This window comes from Neophocaena asiaeorientalis, unplaced genomic scaffold, assembly GCF_003031525.2.
Source record: "Neophocaena asiaeorientalis asiaeorientalis breed wild unplaced genomic scaffold, Neophocaena_asiaeorientalis_V1.1 scaffold129, whole genome shotgun sequence".
Taxonomy (NCBI): domain Eukaryota; kingdom Metazoa; phylum Chordata; class Mammalia; order Artiodactyla; family Phocoenidae; genus Neophocaena; species Neophocaena asiaeorientalis.
In genome coordinates this window covers 9,064,563-9,073,251 of record NW_020172446.1, presented here as the reverse complement: position 1 = coordinate 9,073,251, position 8,689 = coordinate 9,064,563, and the positions used below count along the sequence as shown (strand labels likewise).

Below are 8,689 nucleotides of genomic sequence, written 5' to 3'. Positions count from 1 at the left end.
GCATCATAAATAAGCTGGGTTGGGTGGCTGTGCCGGCTGTGCTGCCTGCAGTGGGAATTGTGGACTGGTCTCTCAGCTTCCCCCGACCCCACCTGGTCCACATGGACCCCTCCCATCGTCCTTGTGGGGAACTGAGCTTCAGGGAAGGATGGAGACCCATCCACGGTCCCACTAAAGGGCAATGGCAGAGCCAGTCCCAGGGCTGTGCCTCCCGACTGCCTAGTGCGCTCATTCGTCTCTCACTGGGCGCTGCGCTGTCACTGAGGAGCAGGGACGGTCCAGTACGGGAGGACCCAAACGCACTGTGGAAAGAACCAACTATCAGCGTTATGATAGAAACAAACACGCACACACACACGGGCATTTATGTGTGTGTGTGTGCATTTCTGTGTACGCATGTACTTGTGTGTGCATGTGTTACCGTGCCCACACATGTTCATGTGGGCAGGTGTGCGTGTACCTGTGTTTGCACCTGTGTGCATGGATATGTGTGTGATGCTTGTTTGTGTACACGTGTATCTGTGTGGGGATTGGGGACACCTAACCCCACCTGGGGGAGTCAGAAAATTTAATGCAGGGGCTGAAGGTCAAGTTTGGGGCGAAGGCTGGCAAAATGTGGCTGGCACGTTTGGCTGGATCAGGACTGGACTGGTAAAGGAGTTCCCACCTGATCTTGCAGAGCCTTGAAGGATCCTAAGGAGGAGGGTGACTTGGCCAGATTTGCATTTTAGAGACTGTAAATGCCTGCGTGTAAGATGCGATGATTTTTCTCCAGTATTTCCCTCAGAAAAGATTCCTTCCAAAGTCTGTCATGTAACAAACAGGACACTGTCTAGATTGTTTCAAAAAGCGGGGCTGGGGCTTCCCTGGTGGCGCAGTGGTTGAGAGTCCTCCTGCCGATGCGGGGGACACGGGTTCGTGCCCCGGTCCGGGAAGATCCCACATGCCGCGGAGCGGCTGGGCCCGTGAGCCATGGTCGCTGAGCCTGCGTGTCCGGAGCCTGTGCTCCGCAACGGGAGGGGCCACAGCAGTGAGAGGCCCGCGTACCGCAAAAAAAAAAAAAAAAAAAAAAAAAAAGCAGGGCTGTTTGGGGAAAGACGTGGTAGCCAGAAACCCCTCAGTCTGTCTGTACAAATAAAAAAAAGACAAAGACATTGAACACAGATGGAGTAATTAATTATTCCTGGGAGTCTGGCTCCAGAATCGTTGGATGCTATCGTAAGCAAACCTTTCAAAGGTTATCTTTATTTTATTTTTGCCCCTGCCGCATGGCTTGCGGGATCTCAGTTCCTCAGCCAGGGATTGAACCTGGGCCATTGCAGTGAAAGCCTGGAATCCTAACTCCTAGACCACCAGGGAACTCCCACGGAGGTTATCTTTAAAAAGTACGGAGGAAGGTCGTTTCTTCTGAGGAGACAGTCCAATGATGGGCAAGATAAGCCCACCAGCTTGTGGCTGGGTGTGGAGGACCCAGATCTGATTTATAAAAGATGGCTCTGGGCCAGGGCTGGGCTGTGGCTGGACACAGGGGTCCAGGGTCTGGGGCAGGGAGGCAGGTTTGAGGGAGGGGTAGGGTAGCAGGGGGTGCGGCCAGGCCTCAGCTTGGCTCAGGCGGCTCCTGCAGGGACAGGGGTGTCTCTGAAGTGCCGCGTTTGCTCAGCGCCAGCTGCATCTGCCTGGAAATCGAGGCGACAGAGACTTAGTGACTCCTGGCGTTTGCTGTCACTTCCCATTTCCCTGCTCCTCAGAGCCTGGTCAGGACTGGCTGGAAGCTGGTCAGAGAGCCTGACGCACACCTGAGTGGGCCAGGAGGGGCACAGGGGGGACTCTAAGGGGAGTAGGTGGTCACGGCTATTTGTCTTAGACTCGGCCTGAGATGCTGAGGGTCAAACTCATACAGACAGAAACAGGAAGATCCCTCTCACTGCCCCCCCCACCCGCCATTTGTTGCCATGGTAACAGGCAGGCCTGGGGATGATGGCCGGGATGGTCAGGACCCACTATTCCCTTCCCTTCCCCATACCCCACTCTTTCTACCCATGGGTGGAAAACTTTCTTTGGCTCTCCGTTACCTAGCTCCAGGATACAGGCCAAATCCCTCAGGCTTTCCTAATACACTTCTAGCCTCCTGCCTCCACCTGCCTGCCAACCACAGAGAATTTCTCACCTTCCCCGAGCACTCCAGGTATGTTTGCTGCCCTCGTCTCTGCCGACTTGCACCGGCCCCTCCTCATCTTAAAGTATCTTTCCCCTCCATCCACCAACATTTCTTCTTTGAAGTCTTCTCAATCTCTACACCTGTTCCTCCAAAGCATATTCCTTGCTCTCCTGAGCTGCCCAAACTGGTGAAAGCAGGGTTGGCAGGGCCCATCTGAATTAGACAGACAGTCTCCGAATCCCCAGGTCCCCACCGGCACCCAGCCCTCACCCACCATCTTCCAGCGCTCTACCCCACCCCCAGGCACCAGTGCATGCCCCAGCCTCAGGCACAGTCCCCGCCGGGGTGGACAAAGCAAGAATGGAGAGGGAGCTCACAGCATCACTCACTGTTCTCATCTTTCCCAAGCCCCGCCCCATGACAGCCACTGTCCTACTCCTGGGGAAGCAGCCTTCATGAACTTTAGAATGACCTCTGCCTTCGGGTTTCGAAGTCTAGTCTCAGAAGCAGACATTAACCCAATAGGTACCCAAAAGAAAATACAACTGCAGATTGTGGGAACACATGGGGAGGAAAGGAGATAATTAACTTCGTGCTTGTAAGGTGGGAAGCACAGTCCTGAGGCCCCCCCAACACCTTATCTCCTCTCATTCTCATTCTCCCCATTTTTCAGGTGAGAAAACTGAGGCTCCGAGAGGTGAAGGGTGCTGCTCAAGGACACACAGTCACGTGATTAGTGAATGGCAGAGTCTGTCTGCTCTGATGAACTTCCAGAGAATAGTGAGTTTCTTGATCCAGTGCATTTCTGGTCCTTCTTAGCACCTCTATCCCTCAGCTCCCCTCAGGGAACACGCATAAAAGGAAGTAGATGGAACATGGGGGAACACTTTACTCACCCAAGTGACTTTGCTCCTCTCCCATGTGTGTCTTGTAATAGAATAGATTTCTCCTGAGGTTGAGCCCACATGCTTGGGGCACCTGGCACTAGGGTGCATGCAGGGCAGGGCTGAGAATTCCTTTCCTCTGCAGCTCTTTTCTCTCCTTCTCCCGAGAGGATCCCTTGATACAGCTCAAGAACCTCTAAGAGAATAACATCTCTCCCTCCCTCCCTCCCATGATCCCCTGGGCTCTGGCAATGACATTGGCCATGTCCTCTGTTAGTAACAACTCAGCAAGCATCCTTTCCATAGAATTCCTTCACAATCTGAGATGGAGGACAAGCATGTGTGTGTGGGCCTTGGGATGGCTGTGAGAGGGAAGGAGGCCAGAGGCTGTCCCTGTGTGCCTCGTGGGTGGCATGGGGGGGATGGACAGGTGGGTGGACATGAGTGACCGAGTTAGAGCCCACTGGAACGGGTCCCGTTGAGGTCAACCAGATCTGAGCTCCAGCTCAGGTTTTCCACTTTCTGGGTGTGTGATTTTGGCTCAGTCACTTCGCTCTTCTGAGCCTCAGTTTTCTCGTCTGTAAAATGGAACTAAAACAGTACAGGCTTCATAGGGGTGTGAGGAGGATTACTTAAATTAACAAACGTAAGATGCCTAGCGTAGGACCCAGCAAACTGGATTCTTCCTAAGTGACAGCACCTTCTCCTGCCACGCTCCCCTGGGGCAGACAGGTGGTGACATAAGTACTTTCTGGGGCAGTAAAGCTCTGAACAGTTCTACACGCCTCTCGCCCCCCCCCCCCACATATATACACACACGCTTTTTCCTTTTTCCTCCTACTTGGCTCCTGTGTTTCCCCATCCTGGCTTTTATCCCAAGCACAAAACTGTGGGAACACTGATGGGGGTAGGAGATTAAATTTGGACATGAAATCTGGGAAGACTTCAGGGAGGAGGGGGAGTTTGTCCCAGGCCCTGAAAGAGTGACAGATTGTGAGGCGAGGGGCATTCCAGGCAAAGGAAACAGAATGGGCAAACTCCAGAGATGGAGTGACACAGGCTGACGGGGGGAGATGACAGAGAGCATGGGAACACCCGGAGAGAGACCTATAGGGGGAGGGGCCAGACAGTGTGAGAGGAGGATGGAGAGGGGTGGATGGGAACCTGGGCAGGGGAGGGGAGGGGCTACCACGTGACTGGGCTTCTAGGAGGTAAGGCTATTCAGGGCAGGGGAGAGGAGGGTGCTGGTGACAGCCGTGACCTTGGAGACAAACAAGCTCCCTGCTCTCGTGGAGCTAACCATCTATACATTCAAACCTTCCTACTGGGCATCTTCCCTCTGTCTGCCCACAACTCCTTATGTCCAGCTGCACACCCACAGCCCTTCCACCCACTTTCCACTCATCCGCTTGCTTGTACACCCAACCTCCCAGAAGGCAGAAACTCAAACTATGCAGGATGTTTAGAGCTCCACTCACTTGGTGAGCAGACTTGGTTATCAGGACTTTGCTGATCCTATGCTGGGCATTGAGGACATTGAGAATGAGTAAATGTCGCAGAGCAGAAGAGACTGGGGAGGTGGGATAACTAAACGCAATGTGGTAACCTGGACCCTGGAGTGGATCCTGGAACCGAAAGAGGACATGAATGGAAAAACTGGTGAAATAGAAATGAAGTCTGGAATCTCGTCAACAGGAGTGTGCCTATGTGAGTTTCTCAGCTTTGACAAAGGTACCCTGGTCATATAAGATGTTAACACCGGGGAAAACTTGAGTGAGGGGTCCACACGAACGCTCTGCTATCTTTGCAACTTTTCTGGAAATCTAAAGTTATTCCAAAATAAGAAGTTTATTAAAGTGAACCCATCTCCTCTTTAATCACTGCCATCTGCTTGAGGTGCTCCAGCAGCCTCACTGAAATGACAACTTGCAAGTTCAAGGTCTTTGATAAATGACTTCCAGGGAAGTTCGTAAAAATGGAACACAGATGAGGTGTTTCTTCGGCTAAGCACACACGGGCATACCAGGCAGACAGGAGGAGCAGAGCAGGGGTCCACTCTGCCACCCTCTCCTCCAGAGCCTACGTGCAGCCCCTGCACCCCTACACCTTCCAGCTGATGACTGAGCCCAGAAGCTCTGTGTCTAACGCAACGTACTTCCGCACTCGGCTGGCAGTGCCTCGGTGCTTTCTGTTCCTCAGCCCCAGCTCGTTGCTGCCTCTGTGTAGATAGGAGGGGTGGCGGGGTCAGGCAGTTCTCAACTGAAGCCCACAAACTCTTTGCCTGTACCTGCCACATCAGACCCCACACCAGAGCCAGGTAGAGTTGAATCATCCTTGCGGTCACTTCCTGAATATATACCGTGTGCCAGGAACTCTGCACTGGAAGGAAGACCCTTTCCGCATTTTGCAGATTAAAAAAACTACATCTGGGGAAAAGGATTTAATTTGCCCAACTAGAGAAGCAGAACTGACCTCAAAGCACCCTCATTTCGATCCCCTGCCTCTCTTAAAGAAAGGCCCTTGAATATCAATTAGACAACCTGCCCATTTTACAGATAGGCAAACCAGGACACTGAAAGGTAGGTTTTGCATGAGGCCACACAGCCTATTCTGGTCTAGTCAGAAAAGAAACTCAGCCTTCCTCCTCGTACTAATCCCAGTCTCTCTCTGCTACCTATGAATTCCTGAAAATTTCAGGGCACCTCTGGTCCATGCCTAGGAAGTCCAGATGGTCCCAGACCAGACCAGTCATCCCTCCCAGGAAGGTACAGATTCCCCACCCCCACCCCCCCTACCTGGTCTGGTATCTGCAGGCACAGGTCAGCAGGGGGTACAATTACCATCTGTGTGGCTGGAGTCTTCACAAAGGCATATTTAAGTCTCTGCAGTACTCATGGGAGAGAGCAACTAAATGGGCAGCACAGCAAAGCATTGTAGCCAGCTGCAGGTCTGAGCGCACGGAGGGGGCACCAGTAAGTCAAGGCACTACTATAGGGGAAGAAAGCAAAGGAAGACAGAAACTGCATCCCCTTCTTTTCCGATGTTGCCAGAGGTTGTCTCGCTCTCTGAACGATGCTTGCTCCAATGATGCAGGGTTCCACCAGGGGTGAGAGGCAACCTCCACAGGCTCCTCTGGGACAGTCAAGTCCACGTCACCCTGCCAGGGTATTGACGGAGCAGAAGCCAAGAGCTAGGTAGTCAGAGGAGGAGAATGCTTGGATGCAGGCGCTTGCGGGTATCGGAGGGGCACCTGCTTCCGTTTCCCACCACAGGGCCCTGGCAGGGGGACGCGGTTCCATGAGCCCTCTACACTCTCCCTCCTGGTCTCCCTGATGGTCGGTAGAACCCGCTGGGCCATTGTAAGATGGCCAGGCACAAACATGGATCTGTCTGTGGACCCGAACTGGAGGAAGCAGTCTCTGAGTTCTTGGGAAGACACATGGTGACTGCTGGAGTTCATTAAAAATATGTCATGCTAGGCACATTGCATTTTTAAAAAAAAAACCAATTAATTATGTATTTAATAAATATTTAATGGGCATGCCGATGTGCCCAGAATAAGCTAGGCACGGAGGAAACAGTTCTGAACGAGATAGAAACTCGCGTGGCTTTGTGGGGGCTGAGAGGGGGCTGGGAAGAGAAGACAGACAATAAACAAATAAATCCACAAGGTGAGGATGGGGCAGTATGCTTTATGCAGCCTGGGAAGCGGACAGGGAGGCGGGTGCTTCAGCTGGGACGTCTGGGCAGGCCTCCGGGGAGGCGACATTTGAAGGACAAGAAATCCCCACAAGCCTGTGGATCGAGAGAGCATTGCACAGGTGGTATTTCTGGATTGTAGCAAAGCCTTGGGAGAAAGCTCTTCGTATCATGTTTACTAAAAGGCATTACTTGGGTACCCTGCGGCAGACAGTGTGCTCTGAACTCACCAGGCATTTTATCTGATTGTCACAAAAGCCCAAGAATGGGTGTATTTTCTCTAATTTGCAGATAAAGATGGTGAAGGCACACACCACTTATTGTGAGTTTTAAGTGAGACCACGGGCAGTAAAGAGTTTAGGGCCAGCTTCACCAGCACAAGAACTGTGCAGAGCATGGGACCCGTGCTCAGAAGGGTTCCGCACTGGGTTTAATGTTCTGTTCTTGTTTCTTTAAGTTCTTATTCATTCTTGATCAAAGGGCCCACATTTTCATTTTGCATTGGGTCCCACAAATTATGTAGCTGGTCCTGGAGAGGACTGCAAAAATCAAAAATGTACAGTGGGTTATTGTTGGTGGTAATAATAGCAACACACCCATTCACACTCTGACAGGGACGTGAATGGGGTTTTTTCTGCAAGCCAGTGACACCCCGCACTCCCTGTGCCCTCTCCCAGTTCCCCCGAGGACTCCAGAGCTCCCCACCTTCGTCCCAGGGAGGAGGGCTGATTCTCCTAATTGGGGCACTTGGCCTGACAAACTTAAGCGCGTCCCTTTCCCTTCTGGGTGCCCCTTGACTGATTACATAAAGCGGAGCTCCAACTGGTCTCCAGGCTAATCCTCTCCCGGCCCGCCCTCCACCTGTTGAAAATGGGCTCCTCTGAGCCTTGCCAAGCTGCGCTGCCCCTAGCGGGAGTCGGAGGCATGAAACTCCCTTTCAGGAAGACCGGTTTCGAGCCTTGCCATCGCATCCTACTCTCGCAGCCTCTGCTGGTCCACAGCCTCCGGAGCATCTCCGCAGCCAGCCCTGGGTGAGGGCAGGGGCCACTGATGCACCTGGCAGGGCAGGGGTAGCACTGTGGCTTGGGGGCTCCCGGGGAGCAGGGGTGGGGCGTGGAGGGGAAATCCTCAAGGTTGGATCCAGCCCTTATTTTAAGAAGGGGATTGTGTACAGCGGTGTGGTTGTACACCTGTGTGTCTGTATCAGCGCCTGTCCGCCTCAGTGTGTGTGTGTCTCTGTGTATGCCTGCAGGCCAATGCCCAGTACGACTCTCTGTACAACAGTGTGTCTGTCAGTGGACTCCGGTGCGTGGGCGGCTATACCTAGGTGTGGATTTGTCACCGTAGGTCTGTGTGGGGCAGTGTAGTAGCTGGCGGTAGAGTCCTGAGTGTGTAGGCATAGGAGATAGTGTCAGTGTATTTGTCTGTGGGGTAGTGATTCTGTGGGTGACTGTCTCAGACAGCGGTGTGTGTGTGCGTTTGTGTGTGCATGCGTAAGGATGTGGGTGTCAGTGTCTAGCTCTGCATGGGACAGTGATCCAGCGTGTGTCTGCTTCTGTGAGTTGGTATCAGAGCGCTACAAACTGGGTGGCTGGAGGTACAGGTGTGCCTGTCATAGTGCCCCAGCAAGACAGAGCCCAGTGTGTGTGTGTGTGTGTGTGTGTGTGTGTGTGTGTGAGTGTAGGTGTCAGGGTGTCTGTGAAGCAGTGATTCAGTGTGTTTGAATCAGTGTGCGTGTGTCCTCGAGGGTTTGAGCGAGTGTGGCGGCGTGCTCGTGCCCTGTGTGCTTGTGTAGACGCGTGTTGGTGTGAGCGCCAATGCATTCGCCCGGGGTGTGTATTTTGCCTAGGCTCCGGGCACTGCGGGGTTGCGGGCTCGGCGCCCCAGGGAGGCGGGCGCGTGGCCGCCGGAGCGGCCGCCCCAGCTGGTCGCGATTGCGGGGTGAGTG

General features: G+C 53.3%; 1 protein-coding gene across 1 annotated transcript in view; it reads left to right on the top strand.

The window, feature by feature from the left end:
* Positions 1-8,595: 8,595 nt before the first annotated feature.
* Positions 8,596-8,689, top strand: part of WSCD1 (WSC domain sialate O sulfotransferase 1) — a 40,463-nt gene continuing 40,369 nt past the window's right edge. Inside the window, exon 1 of the mRNA XM_024737333.1 lies at positions 8,596-8,682. The gene's annotated coding sequence lies outside the window, so the exon portion shown is untranslated. The remainder of the gene's footprint in view (positions 8,683-8,689) is intronic.